The sequence below is a fragment of the Silene latifolia genome, chromosome 10 (genome assembly GCF_048544455.1).
Source record: "Silene latifolia isolate original U9 population chromosome 10, ASM4854445v1, whole genome shotgun sequence".
NCBI classification, from domain to species: domain Eukaryota; kingdom Viridiplantae; phylum Streptophyta; class Magnoliopsida; order Caryophyllales; family Caryophyllaceae; genus Silene; species Silene latifolia.
The window spans coordinates 138783278-138789277 of NC_133535.1; positions in this window are offsets into that span (position 1 = coordinate 138783278).

A 6000-nucleotide genomic window follows, 5' to 3' on the forward strand; every position below is an offset into this window, starting at 1 on the left:
ATAATAATACTAATACTAATAATAATACTAATACTAATACTAATAATAATAATAATGAGACGGTTTCACCAAGGCCCACCGCACCCACAGACCACCGCCACCCACGGACCACCGCCACCCACGACCACCGCCACCCACCGCCGACCAAACCCCCACCCATAACCCTAAACCTAAACACAAACCCCCTTAATCATTCCCTTTTAATTCAAACACAAATTAAACTAAATCTAACTACAAATTAATCTAACATACTAACTACAAATAAATCTAACAAACTAACCACAAATTAATCAAACTAACTACAAATTAATCTAATAAATTAAACTAATTAAACTGAAATTAAACAAAAAAAACTAACCTAATTAAAGAGAGTGATGGAGGCAATGAGAACGGTGGCCACGGTGGTGGATGTGGTGGTGTGGTTGTGTGGTTGTGTGGTTGTTGTCGTCGCCTTAATCGCCCGTTCTTTTGCTTCTCTTTTTTTTTTTGTTTCAAAGAGTAAAGCGGAGAGAGAGAGTGTCCGTTTTTCTATAAAAATTTTGGCGACCGAAAAGCCATTTGGCGATGAAATTGATCGCCAATTTGGCGACTACTTTGAAATTTGAAATCGTCAAAATCGATTATCGGTCGCCAAATTAGATTCCCCTTTTAAAAAATCGATCGCAAATTAGCGATCGATTTCAGTCGCTAATTTGTGAATCAGTCGCCAATTTGGCAACTACCAATATCAGTCGCCAAATTTCGGTCGCCTGTTTTAGTTTTTCTTGTAGTGCAAATTGATATGAATTCCGAATTAATTCGAGGAAAACTGGAAACAACTATAAGATTCTTGAAATGGAAGAGAATCGAATTGTTGTTATTATTCTGATAATCGAATGATTACACGATTACAAAAAATTACGAGAGAATTTGAGTAAGGTTTAGAAAGAGAAAACTAGAGAGAAATGCAATGTTGTTAGGATCGGGATTTTACTTTGAATCGATGGGGATGGTAGGATCGAATCGGTAGAATCGGATCGTAGAATCGCAAGATTCTAGGAACTTACTAAATATAATTTTTTATTTGATAAAAACATATAATTGAAGATCAAAACACTTATTTAATAATATTTATTCATAAAATATTGGTAATTAATGATTTTGGTATCATTGTAAAAACATATTTCTACAACTTATACGAAATTTAGGTTTTACGGTGTCATTATATAAAAATATATATTAATATTTTTGTTAGGAATCGGATCGTAAAATCGTAGGATCGTGTTATGATCCCATCTCTAAAAATTTTCAAATTAATAGGATCGTAAGATTCTACAACCATGATAAAATCGTAGGATCCAGGATCGGTCAAGTATTTTTGGATCGTAAAGTCATAGAACCGTTGGATCGAATCGCGATTCTGACAACAATGGAGAAATGTTTACAATTGATGAGGAATAAATCTAACAACCTCTAACAACCTATTTAAAGACTTTGCTTCACTGTTTTTCCCGCCAAATTTCTCTAACTGAATCTGTTAGAATTCGGGTTTTCCAGCTGGTTGCCAACTGTCTCCAGCTTTTATTTCTTCGAAATTCCCCTTTATTACATTACAGTTGAAGATCTTCGAAAATGGGAGACGAAGGCTTAAATTCTGAAAAAAAAAAAAAAAAAAAAAAAAAACAAGTTGTTGAGCAACAAAGCTACCTCTATGATGATCTAATTATTCAAGAAATTCTTACAAGATTACCCATTAAATCAATTCTTCGATTTAAGTCGGTTTCTAAACTATGGTAATTTTGAAGATAATTTGGTTAAAATTGACCTCGAGTTGGGATTCGAGAAAGATGATCTTGAACTTACAGGATCTTGCAGTGGGTTGATTTGTTTAACCCCAGTTTCGGATAAGTACTTCATTTTATGGAACCCGGCTACACGTAAAATGCACAAATATGAAACAGATGTCTACATTAAGCGTATTAATGATGAAACTAAAGTCCGTCACGTAATTTGTGGATTTTGGTATGCATCCTTTGTTGATGACTATAAATTTATCCGAATTTTGAAACGGAGTATGGGAAATGGGGATACTAATTGTATTGTTCATATCTTCTCTTTGAGGTAAAATTAGTTTTGGAGCCCGTGAAATTCACGGGATCGTTTATGATGTCCAATTTATATTAATTCATAAGTAAACATTTGTTTGGGCTTTGACCACAATTTATTATGGAATTTCATATACTTTAGTTTGCACGTTCTATTGACATTGAATAAGAGAATAAGCCACCATGAAACAAAAAATATGAGAAATCTACAAGAGCACTTAATAATTTTAGAAAAAGAATTGTACACCGGATGTACTACCTCACACTTAATGAATTTATGAGTTTTTGTGTCTTTTTTTGAGTTTTATAGAGTTTATAAATTACATTTTAGTTTTATGACTTCAAAAATCAAAATTTTCTGAGCTCATATGTAATTCTTTTGAGTTATAACTTTTTGAGATTAATGTTTAAATGAACTCAAAAACTTTATGATAAAACTCAAAATCTTAATATTAAAACTCAAAAACTTTATGTTAATGCTCAAAAACTATACCATCAGATGTACTACATCAGATGTATAATCCACTTACTGGAATAATTTTGTATTACATACTCCTTAACATAATTAATAATACGGAGTAAGTGTGGCCTAACCAAAGAGGTCTTTTTATCTTGGTTGGCACTCAAAAGTCAAAACCTATTAATATGTATTTTTTTTTGAGATCCTAAAACCTATTAATATAATGACCAAGCCAATTGGCAAAATGCATTCAGCTACTAAACTATCGAATAACGAAGGAAGCTCCATGGTCGTTAATGTAAATCTCCAATTATGAGCCCTTCTGCACGAAGCCAACTACATTGTTGTTGATGTCGATCTCCATTTGTGAATCCTTCTGCACGAATGATGAACATTAAAGTACGACATTCAAGTTAAGAATTTTACTAAAACACACTCAAACAAAAATTCATGACACTTCACTAGAGATAGTTATATTTTTTTTTTATTATTATTACACACTACCTTAACTATAATGGTGGAGTTGAAACAGAAAAGAAAATGAAGAAAATTTCACGACACTACATAAATAAATCAGTGGGATCTAAGTCTTATTCTTGGCCATGGATATAAATTTGCATTTTAAAAATCTACAAAATAAGTGAAATCATATGAAGCATAAAATAGGTTAAAGGACAGTAAGTACAACACCTCTAGACTCTAGTAGGAGAGATGCCTATACGTGACTGTTGACGTCACCTCTATCAATGTTATTGAAGGAAGTTCCTTTATTTCGAACTATTCTCTTGCTCACTTCAATTGTAGAGGACCCCGTCACTTTGAAAAAATAAAATCAACCAAACGATCAAATCATGATATTTGTTCCATCAACACTCCAAATACTCATTAAGTCATTATAGGTTTAAGGATAACTCATCATATACTCATCATAAGCTATACAATATCAATAAAAAGAAACTACAACCAAGTCACAAAAATATAAGAAGCATAATTTCATATAGATATTAGAAAATTAGAAATCACCTTGTACTTTAGTTTCCTTTGGGAAATTTCATTGAGCACCTTCCATACATCAACTTCTAAACAGCAATTCAAACAATATAAAAATAAAGAGAAGCCTCTTAATAAAGAAATATACGGTATTACTTTAACTTATAAATACCAAATTTCTGACATTGTGTACTTTTGTCGAGCAAAGTCACCTTCAAACTACTTCGTAAAATTACAGTAGAAATGAAATTGTTGTACAAAGAGTTTTACCTGAATGAGGGCTTGTTTTAGAAACTAAATGGAGATTGGAGATCAAAACGAAGAGTGGTCAAAATCTGCATAAATACTCACTTATTTTATGTAACTGACAAAATATTAATTGAGTATCTAATGTCAATAGGGAGATGAAGAGAGCGGACTCTTGAGTTTCTGTTGTTCCACAACATCTGACATTATGACTATAGTAATACGAAGGGTTAGTTAATACGGAATATTATTTTTTTTATTCTTTTTTTCCCGCGGTTAAACAACTATCTCCTAAACCCTTGTTAAAGTAGGTATATATGATGGGCGACCCTTTGAGGAGCGATTACAAACACGGATAACGGACCATTTGAGGTTTCCGGCAGCCGTATGATGAATCGACGGTCGGCGGCGTTATACGGTAACATTGAACGGCATAATACGAATTCAACATGGTGGTGGGAAGCTGGAGTAACCCGTTGGTAGGCGAGACCGACGATCGGCGGTGACCGGAATATGCGTGTGTCATCCTTGTTTATCAATTTTATATCGGTTTTGGGGAGGAAGGAAATAGGAGCACGGGAACATTTGGTATTTGATTAAAGACAAAGTTATAAAATTGATAAAAGTTTATGTGTTGGCATTTTGATTGCAAACGTGTCATTAGCAAATCAAATGTGGCATAGTAATTATCTGACGTGGCTTTTTACAATAACACGTGGCTTTGTTGACGTGGACTTTATGAGCCATTTTAGTTTAGGCTTTTAATAGTATTTTATAGATAAGTGGACAAGATCTGATTTTGATTATGGTCATGATTTCCTTATTACCGGACACGTAATGCTTACAAATGAAAGGTTATATTGGCCTGCTTTTGTTCTTTCTCCTGGTCATATAAATATTATTATTAGCTTTGATTTAGGGGTTGAGAGGTTTGACGTAATTAAGTTGGAGCGCATGGACTGGTTAGGAGTCATGGGAGGGTGTTTGAGCAGGTGCGACTCTGATTTCGCAAATAAAGATAACAAGTTAATGCACATATATTAATCTTCCGGGGTGATGGTGAAATCGATTGGTTTTCCAAAGGGGTTGAGCTTAGGCATGACCTCTCAAATGACCAGGTTTACGAGGACTGCAAGTTTTTGTGACAGGGGCAATCACTAATAGGGTGACTGATTTCGATACTAGAATGCTGGGGGTAGTTGATACAGGTACTAAACCTATGCAATACACAACGCTTTTGAGGTTCAATGAGATGATTGATATTACAAGATATGTTCCAAGCCTAGTTTCACCTTTTCCCTTTGAGAAGCTGTCGTGGTCATAGATGCACTACGTTCTTCCTTTGCTCGTTGGCCTGTCTGAAGACATTGTATGGTGTTCTGAAAAACTAAATTGCGTGGAGTATTTTAACTAACTGTGTTAACTGCTTAGAGTAGTAGTTTAGGTTTGATTCCATCTTCTACAGTTACCTTCACCAAGTCTCTAGCAGGCCCGATTAACTGTCAACACAGTTAGTTAAAATAAGTCAGTTTGATTGATATTGCAAGATATTGTCCAAGCCTAGTTTCACCATTACCCATTGAGGAGCTGTCAACGCCATAGATGCACTACATTGTTCATTAACCTGTGTGAAGATTTTGTATGTTTTCTGAAAAAGTGAAAATCTAAATTATGTGTAGTATCTTAACCATCTGTCTTGTACTTGTTAGAGTAGTCGTTCATCTTCTATAGTTACTTTCACCAAGTCTGTAGTAAGGCAGATTAACAGTTAATTTATCAGACCAACAAAATATGCTAATTGCCAGATGATTTTGCACATGAATCATGAATGTCTGTTTGTTTGGAATGTTTTGCTCTAGTTTGTGTCTTTTTTTCCCATGCACCATCTTCTACAGTTTCGTCTTTATTTCTGTTAGATGCATAGAGATTCAAGACAGTCTGAAAGTGCAGTATGTACTATGATTAACTCGTTGCTTGATTGCTTATTTGCCCGTACTTCTTAAGACTGATTGATTGTTCAAATTTTTCAATGATAACGACGAACTCTGTGGTGGAAATTTGGGCCTTTAATATCTATATTCTCAGGTGAGCTATGAGCTTTTTATGTTTTTAATAAAGTGCATTCCATGAGCATTTTTGTCTTATACTCGTATGTGTTAGTTTCAGTTCTAATTTGCTTGAATTAGAAATAGTTGCAGTACATCGTTAAGACGTTAACAT